The sequence below is a fragment of the Macrotis lagotis genome, chromosome 6, assembly GCF_037893015.1.
Source record: "Macrotis lagotis isolate mMagLag1 chromosome 6, bilby.v1.9.chrom.fasta, whole genome shotgun sequence".
Taxonomy (NCBI): Eukaryota; Metazoa; Chordata; class Mammalia; order Peramelemorphia; family Peramelidae; genus Macrotis; species Macrotis lagotis.
Genome location: NC_133663.1, coordinates 151658084 through 151670287, shown reverse-complemented (window position 1 = coordinate 151670287; position 12204 = coordinate 151658084). Strand labels below are relative to the sequence as shown.

The following is a 12204-nucleotide window of genomic DNA, read 5'->3' as shown; positions in this document are numbered from 1 at the left end:
CTTCTGTTTTTCTTGGTAGTATCTGAAGCTTAAATGTCAGAGTAGAAGGCTTCATTTATCTTTGCTAGATAAAAGCTCCAGGAGCATGTTAGCTTCATCTCACCATGTTGACCCTGCACCAAAAAAATGAGAAATTCCATTTTAATGTAACCATAAGCAAAATTAATTTCTTGGGAATATGCCCTCCCCCAAGGAAAACCCAGAATCTATATGAACACAATTTATAAACACTTCTCACTCAAATAAATTTAGATCTAAATAACTGGTAAAATATCAATTGTCCTTGGTTAGGTTGAGCTAATATAATAAAAATGACAATTCTAAACAGATTGAATTACTTGTTCAGTGCCAATACCAATCAAACCAACATTTTTTATTGAATGTGAAAATGTAGTAAGACAATTCATCTGAAGCAACAACAAAATAGCAAGGGAACTGATAAAAAAAATGTAAAGGAAAGAAGTATAGCTCTACCAGATCTAAAACTATACCATAACGTGACAATCATCAAAACTGACTGGTACTAGTTAAGAAACAGAGATATGGCTGCTCGTATTAGCAGCATATATACTAAAATTGGAATGATACAAAGAAGATTAGTATGGCCCTTGTGCAAAGATGACATGCAAATTCATGAAGAAATAGAGAAATGGATCAGTGGATTAGGATAGGTTCAAAAGGATCATTTGTGAATGTCTACAGTAATCTCCCATTTGACAAATACAAAGACATTGACTTCTGGGATAATAACTCATTTTTTGACAAAAAAAATGTTGGTAAACTTGGAAAATTGCATGGCAAAAACTAGGCAGAGACACCTTAGATCAAAATAATGTCAACATAGGTACAGGCTTGAGATATAAAGGGTGACCCATAGATAAATTAATAGACCAATAAATATTCAACCTATCAGATCTGTAGAGAGGAGAGAAATTTGTGAACCAAGAAAAAGTAGAAAATGTTATAAATTGCAAAATGAATGTTTTTCACTAAATTAAATTAAAAAGTTTTTATATTCTAATAAAGTCAATGTCAAAATTAAAATGAAAGCAGAAAACTGGGAAACAATCTTTACAACTAGGATTTCTAATAAAGGTCTAATTTTTAAATTTATGGAGAATTTCATTAGTTTTATAAGGTTGCAAGTCATTCTCCAATTGATAGTCAAAAGATATGAATTGACAATTTTCAAATGATAGAATTTAAGTACTATATAATCACATGAAAAAATGATCAAAATCATTATTGATTAGAGAAACACAAATTAAAACAAGTATGAATTCCACCACACACCTATCAGATTGGCTAAGATGACAATAAGGGAAAATGATCAATGATGGAAAGGTTGTGGAAAGTTGAGGCAGTAATGCATAGCTGGTGGAGTTGTCAACTGAACCAAACATTCTGGAGAGTTATATGCAACTATTTCCAGAGAGCAATAAAAATGATTATACCCTTTGACCTAGCCATTCCAATTTTAAGTCTATACCTGGGGAAAATTATAAAAATATTAAAAGTCCCACATGTTCAAAAATATTCATAGCTCTTTTTGTAGTGGAAAAGAAGTGGAAATTGAGGGGATGACTATCAATTGGGCAATGGCTGAACAAGTTACTGTAAATGAGTATTATGGAATACTATTGTTCAATAAGAAATTATAAGTGGTTGGACTCTAGAGAAGCATGAAATGAATTTCAGAATCTGATACTGATTGAATAGAGCAGAAACAAGAGAACATTCTACACATCAGTAACATCATCAGTTGATAAACCTTGATGGATGCTGCTCCTCTCAGCATTTCAGAGAGCTAGGACAATTCTGTCAGACTGACTATGGACAATGCTCTCTCCATCCAGAGGAAGAAAAAGAACATAAAAGAAAATAAAGAAGAAAAACAAACAAAAACAACAAAACTAAGCACAGAAATAACCCTTCAGCATTTGATGAACAGTGCATTCACTTTTTAAAAAAATTTCTCTTATGTACTTCTTTCCCTTAATTCTAATTTCTCATACCCAAAATAAATAATATATAAACACATTTAACACAAATGTATATGTAAAAGATTTATCTAAGTATTTGAGGCTGAGGGGAGGAATATGGGAAGGGAGGTTGTAGCCAAATGATGGAACTTAAATATGTACATATGCATATGGATAAATGGGAAAAAAAATTCATAACATGTATTTGGAAAAATAAAATATCAATTTAAAAGTATAAAAGAATATCCCAGTTCAGGGAGAAGCTGTGTTCCAAGTCAAGATGCAACAAAAAGGGAATTAAAATTGGGCAAATTGCATAAAGGTGTCAACTGCTTATGTGTTTGCTTGCAACTGTTTTCAACTTATAAATCCAGTACAGATTGATTTGGGGACCTTCAATTAAGAATAATATTCCAGGACATGGAAACTTTGCAGTCCCTGGGCTATGTACATAAAAAGAAAAGCAAAATTAGAAGGAAAAAAAACAACTGCATGAGTGGATTGAAACAGAGGAGCAGAGCTCAGTATCAGTTTTAATTTCTAGGAGCCTGATGCTTGTAAATGTAGAAATCAAGAAAGAATTCCCAAAATGGAAATGAACACTTATTTCAGCAATGATATAGGACAAAAATGGGGAAAGGGGAGAAAGTTCAAAACACAATGAAAATTGTCAAAGTAATTTTGAAAAAAGTATTTAAACCTATTTGAAGGCCAAATTTATAGTCAAAGTGAATAAATAGGTCAAAGAAAAACATAGAAGCAAATAATATGTGTATATATATATATATATATATATATATATATATGTGTGTGTGTGTGTAATAATGATTTTCTCTTTATTTGAAATTTATGGTACCCTATAAAATAGTTTACATGAATAAATTTATATCCTTGAGCAGTTCCATCAAAAAAGAAAGACCAAACCAATATATAAAGGTTGCAACTAAACAAACTAGGAAAAAATCATCAAATTAATGATAGAAAACAATTTTAAAATATACTATAAATCTGGAAAAAATAACAGAAGAAAATTGTAAAAAAAAAACTATTTAGAAAACCAATAAATCAGTAGTTTTAAAATACCAATATGATTGATAAACCATTAAAAATCTTATCAAAAAAGAGAGAAGGGGGCAGCTAGGTGATGCAGTGGATAGATCACCAGCACTGGAGTCAGGAGTACCTGAGTTAAAATCTGGTCTCAGACACTTAATTACCTAGCTGTGTGACCCTGGGCAAGCCACTTAACCCCATTTCCCTTGCAAAAGCGTTAAAAAAAGAGATGACAACTACATTACCCAAAACAAAAACCATAAAGAATATAAAGAAATAAAGGGGGCAGCTAGGGGGTACAGTGGATAGAGCATGGCCCTGGAGTCAGGAGGACCAAAGAAATAAAGGTAGTTGAAGAAATTATTTTATTCAAATGCTTTCTAACAAAACTTAAAACTAATTTCAAAGCATCTTACAAAATTCAAAATTTACTTATTACTAGATAAAAACTCAAAGAATTGAGTTAACTGATCTCAGAAACATAAATTCTGCACACCAAATGAAATAAATATAATATGGTACTTTTTGCCATCTTTTAAAATTTTTTCCTACTCAATAATTTATTTAAATATGTCATATTGATATTTTAAATGTGTGATATGATTTTTATTATTCTTATTCTACCTTTGTTTTAAATTTATCTCTATATATGTTATCTAAAAACCATTTGCCCCTTCAAGCAATTCTTTCCTGAAGTCTTTCACCATGTCAACTCATTTTTCCTCACAACTATTAATTAGTTGTATAATAGCTTTGTTCTCTTCCTCAACAAACTCTAATGACTATTATTTCCAGGTAAAATATAAACTCATGTTTGAGTTCTTTTTTGTTTGTTTATTTTTGCTTATTTATTTTATATTTAACAAGAATCTTTTTGGGCAAATTATCATAATCCCCCTCTCCCCCAAAATATTACAATCCTCAGGAATAGTGAGAGAAAAAAAGTGTCATTCATTATTTGTTAATATACCAATACCTCTGTCTCTGAGATGAGTTGCTTTCCCTAACATAGCCATCAGAGTAGTTACTTCAATATTTTCTCACAGTTGTTATCACTAGCTGTATTTCTATCTAATCCATTCCTCCCCACTCTCATTTATTCTGTTCTCTCTCTCCTTTCATCCTCTCCCTGCTCAGAAGTGTATCTGAGTTGTATCAGTTGTATCTGAGTACCCTCTCCCATGATCTTCTTCTATCACCCACTCCCCCCATTCCTCCCCTTGCTGTCCCTTATCCTATCCCTTTTCCCTCAATTTTCACTGGGGTAAGATGGATTTCTATACCCTATTAAGTGTGTCTGTTCTTTCCTCTCTGAGCCATTTCTGATGAGAATGAAGTCCCACTCATTCCCCTTTGCCTTCTTCTGTTCCACTCCATTGCAAATTTTTATCTTGACTCTTATATAAAATTTCTTATCCCCTTCTTCCTCTCCTTTCCCTTCCACATAGTACTTTCCTTTATCACCCATTGACTCCCTTTTTTACTATATTATACCATTATATTCATTTTCTTCCTGTGCCCTAACTATATATGTTCCTTCCAACTGTTCTTAAAAATGGGAAAGTTCATATGAGTTATCTGTATTTTCTTCCCATGCAGGAATATAAGCAGTTCAAAATCAGTAAGTTCCTTATAATTAGTCCTTCCCATCCTCCCCTTTCTATGGTTACCCCAAGTTCTGTACTTGGAAATCAAACTTTCTGTTCAGCTCTAGTTGTTTCAACAGGAACATTTCAAATTCCCCTTTTTAATTGAAAGGCCATTGTTTCCTCTAAAAGAGAATGTTAGGTTTTGCTGTGTGGTTGATTCTCAGTTGTAAACCAAGATCTTTTGTCGTCTGGAATACCATATACCAAGCCATATGAGACCTTAATGAAGAAGCCAGATTCTGTGTAATCCTATCTGTAGAGCAATGGTAGCTGAATTGTTTCTTTCTGAAAGTTTTTAGTATTTTCTCTTTACATGGGAATTTTGGAGTTTGACTATAACATTCATGGAAGGTTTTCTTTTGGGATCTCTTTCAGGAGATAATTGGTGAATTCTGTCAATTTCTATTTCATCCTGTTTCTAGGATCTGAGGACAATTTTGCTATCTTATTTCTTGAAAAAAAGAAGTCTAGACTCTTTTAAAGGTCATGACTTTCAGGTACCCCAATATTTTTAATATATCTCTCCTGCATCTGTTTTCAAGGTCAGTTGTTTATACAATGGAATATTTCACATTTTCTTCTATTTTTTGGTATAGTTTTATTTCTTCCTGAGTTCTCACAAAGTCATCAGCTTCCTTTATTTCCATTGTGAATTTTAAGGAGTTGTTATTTTCTTTTTTATTATTTAGGTTTTTATTTATTTTTAGGGGGGTTTTTGCAAGGCAAATGGGGTTAAGTGGCCTGCCTAAGGCCACACAGCTAGGTAATTATTAAGTGTCTGAGACCAGATTTGAACCCAGGTACTCCTGACTCCAAAGCCGGTGTTTTATCCATTACACCACCTAGCCACCCCATGGAGTTATTTTCTTCAGAGAGATTTTTTTATCTCCTTTTCCAGCTGGCCAATTCTGCTTTTTAGAGCATTCTTCTCCTCATTTACCTTTTGTGTTGCTTTTTTTTCCATTTGTTCTAAACTTGTTTTTAATATGTTATTTTCTTCAGTATTTTTTTATATTTCTCTCAACAAATTGCTGACTTGGCTTTCATGATTTATCTGCATTGCTCTCATTTATTCTCCCAATTTTCTTCTACCTCTCTTTATTTCTTTTCAAATTTTTTTGAGCTCATCCATAGACTGGACCCATTTTCTATTTCTCTCATAGGTTTATATACAGAAGCTTTGGTTTGGTCATCATCTGAGTATTTATTGTGGTCCTCCATGGGACCAAAGTAATTTTCTACAGTTTGATTCTTTTTTCTGTTGTTTTCTCATTTCCTCAGTCTATGACTTATTTATAGCACTTGCAAGGCTTTGGGGGCTTTGGAGGACAACCCACAGGAATGTTGATTCCTCCAAGGTCTTATGAGAGACTCTGACTGCATTCTTGCCTGTGATCAGGCCCTCCCCTTCTGCCCTGGAACTTTGAGCAGGGTCCCTGCTCAGCTATGGTGGTGTTGTGGAGGCCCAGACTGCAACCTGTATCTGAGTGTGGACAAACAGCTGAATGTTGCCCCAGCGAGAGCAGAGAGACCTCTGCAGTCTCCCCTGACCTCCTTACCATCTATGGACTGAGAGCTATGGATGTGCTGGGTGACTCTGCTGACTCCCACTGCAGGTTATGAGTGCAGGAATGCTCTGAGGCCAGAGTTTTACTCCACACACTCTCTGGTGCCACAGAGTTCTCTCACCACCACTTCCAGCTGTCCCCAGTGATCCCTGAGCCAAGAGGTCTGGTAACTGCCCCCTCTTCAACAAACACAGGCACCTGGACATGCTCTCTTGTGCTGCAGCTACACCAGTGCTATGGCTTTTTTCTGCCCCCCCCTCCCCCCACCTGATGAAACACCTTTCCTGTGGAACTTATAAGATGTCTTGTACTGGGAAATTGTATCACTCAAGCCTTTCTGTCAGGTCTATTCCTCTAAATTTTGGCTAGAGACATAATTTGATGGCTTTTGAAATTTGAGGGGAACAAGTTTCCAGGAATTCCTACCTTCATGCCACCATCTTGGCTGTGCAACTCATGTTTGGCCTTTAAAGAATTCCTTAACATACAACCTAGCTGAATCACACAGTTCTCTCCTTCCACCACACTAAAGTCAAGTCAAACTGGCCTTATTTTCCATTCAACATGATGATCTACCTACTAAATTTTTGCCTTTGCAAAGACTTTCCCCTCCTCCATACTTGAGAAATGACTTCTTTCTTCTTTGAAGAATGTACTTTTTTGCAAAGGATTCATCTCAAATCTTACATGCTATAAAAGGTTTTTCCAGATAATCTCAATTTTTAGAATCTTCCCTGTTAAAATAAATTGCAATTTTTTAATGTATTCTATTATACACCTAAATATTTTCTTCTTCATAGAAGTCAGATCTATGTGAGGAGGTTGTATGGAATTATTATCTTCCATTAATAGCAATATATGCCACATAAAAACTTCTTGATAAATTCTTAATAAATATAATTCCTTCTTCCTCTTCCATGGTTAACAATCTATATACTGTCATGTAGTATACTTTTACATTGAAGACACTATCAAAATATGTGAAAGATTGAACATGGAACATCATCTCAAGTTGCTTAAACAGTTTTGGTTGTTTTGGTTTGTTTGTTTTACCTCTTCATTCATTTAAAGAGAAATTAGAAAAAAAGCCTTCATATATTTTCCCAGTGACTCTCCAAATGCATGACAAATAAAAATGAAGTTTTTCTTTTGTTGTTTGGGTCATGATAAAATTAAATACAACAATTTCTTAATTTTTCTCTCCAAGAAGTACCCGTAGGTCATTCTTCTATTTAGTTGTCATTTGCATCTTCTGGTTGCTATAAAGAAGCAAAAATGCAGTGTTGTTTTAATATCTTAATTGGTAAAGTTCTAATTGCTTAAAAATAAAGTAGGACCAGGAGTTAAATAAGGATGCCCATTATCACCATTATTAGTCAATATAGCATTATATATGTTAACTGTAGCAATAACAGAAGAAAAAGAAATAGAAGGCTTCAGAAGTGGCAATGAGCAAGGAAAATTTCACTCTTTGCAGATGATATGATGGTATACTTAGAAAACTCAAGAAAATAATATAAAAATCTCCTTGAAACAATTAACAAATTCAGCAAAAGAGCAGGATACAAAATAAACACACATAAATAATTCACATTTTTATATATGAACAACAAATTCCAACATCAAGTGATAGAAAGAAAAATTCCATTTAAAGTAACTGCAGACAACGTTAAATATTTGGGTAACTACCTCCCAAGACAAACCCAGAAATTGTTTGAACACTATTATAAAACACTTCTCACTCAAATAAGGTCAGATCTAAATACTATGGAATATTATTGTTCTATAGGAAATCATAAATGTTTGGACTCTAGAGAAGCATTGGACGAGTTACATTATTTTATGCTGAGTGAAGGGAGTAGAACTAAGAGAAATATATACACATTAGCAACAACACTGTTACTTGGTCATCCTTGACGGAAGCAGCTCCTCTCAGCAGTTCAAAGTGCTAGGATAACAGTATTAGACCAGCTATGGACAATGTTATCACCATCCAGATGAAGAAAAACAAAATAAAACAAAACACTAAAAATGATCCTTCAAAATTTATAAAAATTATCTCTTATGTATCTTTTCCCCTTAATCCTAATTCCTCTTACTAAAAATGAATAATGTGTAAAGATTTTTTATCAAAAATATATATTAACAATGCTAATCTGACTGTTCACCCTTGATGGAAGGAGATGAGAAGGGAAGGGGGAAAGAAATTTTTTGACTTAAAAATATACTTGTGCATATGAATGAATGAATAAATAAATAAATAAACACATAAAGTAAGCCTTTTTCAGTACTCTATATAAAAAATATGTGAATGCCTTACAAATATTGTCTCATTTAATCCTCACATCAGTACTGTGAAGGAGTAGTTACAACATCTATTTTTGTTTCAAGTACAGATTCAAAAATTGTCTGTGGTTACACTGCATGTAAGTATAGCCAATGAGATTCACATTCTCTGGACTCCAAAGGCAGTGCAAATATGGTCTGGTAAAAAAAAAAAAAATTTCCTTTCCCTTCTTATCAAGTATCTTATTTTTGTATGCAAAAACTATTATCAAAATGTTGAAGAGATAAGAAGTTAAGCATAGCTACTGATCATCATTAAAATCATATGACACTTTTTGAGAAAAGTTACTGTTGGGTGAGATTTTCTACTCATTTGTAATAACCACTCCCTAAATTCCAGATATCTTAAGGAAAACCATGTGTCATTAGTAGCATGGTCCTTTTTGTAAGTATTTGCTTAAATCATGAAATTTTCCCTGAAATTTTCTTTTAAATTTACTGGTCTTTTTTCAGAAATGAGAAATTAATAAAAAAGAAAGCACGAAAATTATTGAACCAATAAATAAAACTAAGAGTCAACTTTTAGAATAAAGGTAATGAAATTGATAACTCTGGCCAATTCTATTTAAAAAAGAAAGATGTAAACCAAATTCCCAATACCATATATGAAAAAGATGAATTCAACACCAATGAGGAGGGAATTAAAGTAGTAATTTGGAAATAATTTGAACAAATATTTGCCAATAAATTTGATGATCTAAGTGACATTACCCCTACTAAAAAAACAAAAACAAACAAACCATATCTTATGTAATTTTGCTGTCTCTTATACCTTATTTGTCTTCATTAAGGATATGATTTCCTCTCATCACATTCAACTTAGATCAGGGTCCATCACTGAAACAATGCATAAAATAACTGACTGTCTTCTGTGAGGGATGGGGGGAGGGAAGCTAGATTAGGGGGAAGATGATAAAATTCAAAATAAATAAACAAACAAAAGTAAAGGTTAAAAATGCATATATGCGCAAATATTCATGCAAAATAAAGTGAAAATAAATGCTTTAATCGATACTGAGATTTAGTGAATTTTGTCTCTGGAGTTGAATATTTTTAATCATGAATCCTTTAGAATTGTCTTGGATCATGGTCTTGATCAGAGTAGTCAACCTTTCACAGTTGATCACTGTTACAATATTCATGTCACTATGTTTAATGCCATCCTGCTTCCATTCACAAAATTTTTCACCAATTTATATAGTATTTCCCAGATTTTTTTTCTGAAAATATCTTGTGAGTTATTTTTCCCGCTTTTTCCCTTTATTAATTGTTCATATTTCATGGGAAAATGATATTTAGCATTCATTTTTTAAAAATGATTTACATTCTCAAATATGTGAATATTTTTCAAACATTTAAAAAATTAATTTGTATCCTACTTACATTTTGTGAAAAGATAAATGAAAGATGTCTCTCAATTTCTTTTTTTGCCAGCAATATGGCTCTGATATCTGAACTGGAAAGCATCAAAACTGATTCAGAAAATTATAAATCAATCTCCCTCATGAATATTGGTGGAAAAACATTTAAATGTAATTTCAGCAGTGATTATTGCAAGTTATCCTAGGATAACACATTATGATCAGGTAGGATTTATACTATAAATGCAGTGATAGTTCAATATCAGAATAGTAATCAGCATACTTAACCATATCAATAATAAATTAAACATAAAACATATGACTTTCAAAAGATGCTAGAACATCCTTTGAAAAAGTACAGCATTATGGACAAAATGATCTGTACTTTTGTTTTGTGATTTGATGTGACTCCTTATAACCTTATGGGTTATATGTTAGAGGAATTCACCTCTGAGATATGAAATAAAAGCTTTTCAGTTTCCATCTAAAGTCATGAGGACCGAAATGTATCTCTATAATTGTGGGGTCAATAAATTAACAAAATTGCTTTTGGGATGTATCAAATTTTCTTCCTTTCTTTATTGTTCCCACTTTAACAATCTCAAACAATGAGAGAGTCTAAAAATCCCAATGTATAGATCTGCGTGAAGAGGCATCAAATAATATTTTGATTCACCACACAGTAGAAGAAGTAAGGAAAACTGGTGAAAATTTTATCAAAAAATTTCAACTCTGGATCCTTTGTTACATAAAAATGGAAATCTGAGAAAGTATAAAATTACTTCATGCAGACCTAATATTTATATTACTCTTCATACCCAACATTTAACTTAGAAGAATGTTTTCAGTAAACCTCCTTTAGATGCATATATTTTATGCAATTTTCTGTTTTTTCATTCCTATGAATGCCAATTTCTAATTTAAAGAGGAATTTGCAATCAAATGTTTAAATTAAATTTGATAAGAAACTTGATCCATTGTTAAACATAAGATTTACTAAAAAGTTGGATTATTCAGTTGGGGTACAAAAATATACATCAAAGAGCATACATATATCAAAGTAAGTAAAATATATTTGAAACTGTCAAAAAGAAAATATTCATCATATGATGTAAAGATGCAGGGGATTCAAAAATCTTATGGAAAGAAAAGATGATTCTTACTTATAGATATTTTATTTCTTTTTTTATTAATTTCTATTTATTCCTCTAAAAGTAACAATCATAAATTTCATAACTGTGAATGCTACCTTAGAATGATTCCTTCTGAAAGACTTACCAAATACCATGATTGCCACATGGTTAACACAGGCAATTTAGGCAGCCAATAGTCTCACAAATTCGAAAAAAAAAATTCCTGTCATTCATTTTTTACCAAATCTATCATTACAGAAGAATTCAGAGTAACTAATTTTATACCTAAAATATTTACATTCATACCAACCCATTTGGATAATTTTAAGATCAATAAATTCAACCATGACTGTTTCCTATCAAGAGGTAACCTGAGATCATCTCTAAGCTTTCTTGAGTTTCCCATATAATCAACATTAATCAAGCCTCTTAATGGATTTTGGAGTAACAGAATGCACTAAAGATGATAGTGAAACATCTTCCAACATCGTCTGTCATGGATTGGGGTGTAGAGCAGAGGGGGAAACCATGTGTGTGTGCAGGACAAAGAGCAGAATTTCAGAGACCCAGCAACTGATGGTGGAGTAAGCTTGGAAATTAACTTGAGATCCTTGGGTATGGAGCAGATGCCCTGGAGAGTTAAGACTTGTCTGCTTAGTGGGCAGCTCTAGTATACTGGGAAAGTTTCAACCCCAGTGTTCAGGACCCATACTCAACCTGCATGACAGGTATAGATGGACTGCTATGTTCTGTAAATCTCTGGTATTCCTAGCTAAGAGCCATTTGCATTTCCTTGAGGAAGGGCATGAGGTTCCTATACAAAGAGCTCAAACCCAACCATGAGGGTCTCCACCTTATCCAATGAGGGCGTCTATGATTGATTTTTCCTAAACTAATTACAGTAGGAAGCCAAACCCACTGAAAGGACTGCCTGACAGATCATCCTAGGAACCACTAGCATTCCCAATGGACCATTAGGAATTATTAGGCAGTAGACATTTCTAAGGCAGATGATCCAGAGAGAGACCCCTTGGTCTACTTTAGTAGACTGTCTACTGAGCAGTACCCAAGAGTTTCTAATTTCAATGACTCTAGGTGAGTAAGCACACCCC

General features: G+C 33.1%; 1 non-coding gene across 1 annotated transcript; it reads left to right on the top strand.

Moving 5' to 3' along the window:
• The first annotated feature begins 546 nt into the window (after window positions 1-546).
• Window positions 547-653, top strand: LOC141492371 (U6 spliceosomal RNA). Its single transcript, XR_012469860.1, has one exon. It is a non-coding gene; the product is annotated as a U6 spliceosomal RNA (small nuclear RNA).
• Window positions 654-12204: the final 11551 nt, after the last annotated feature.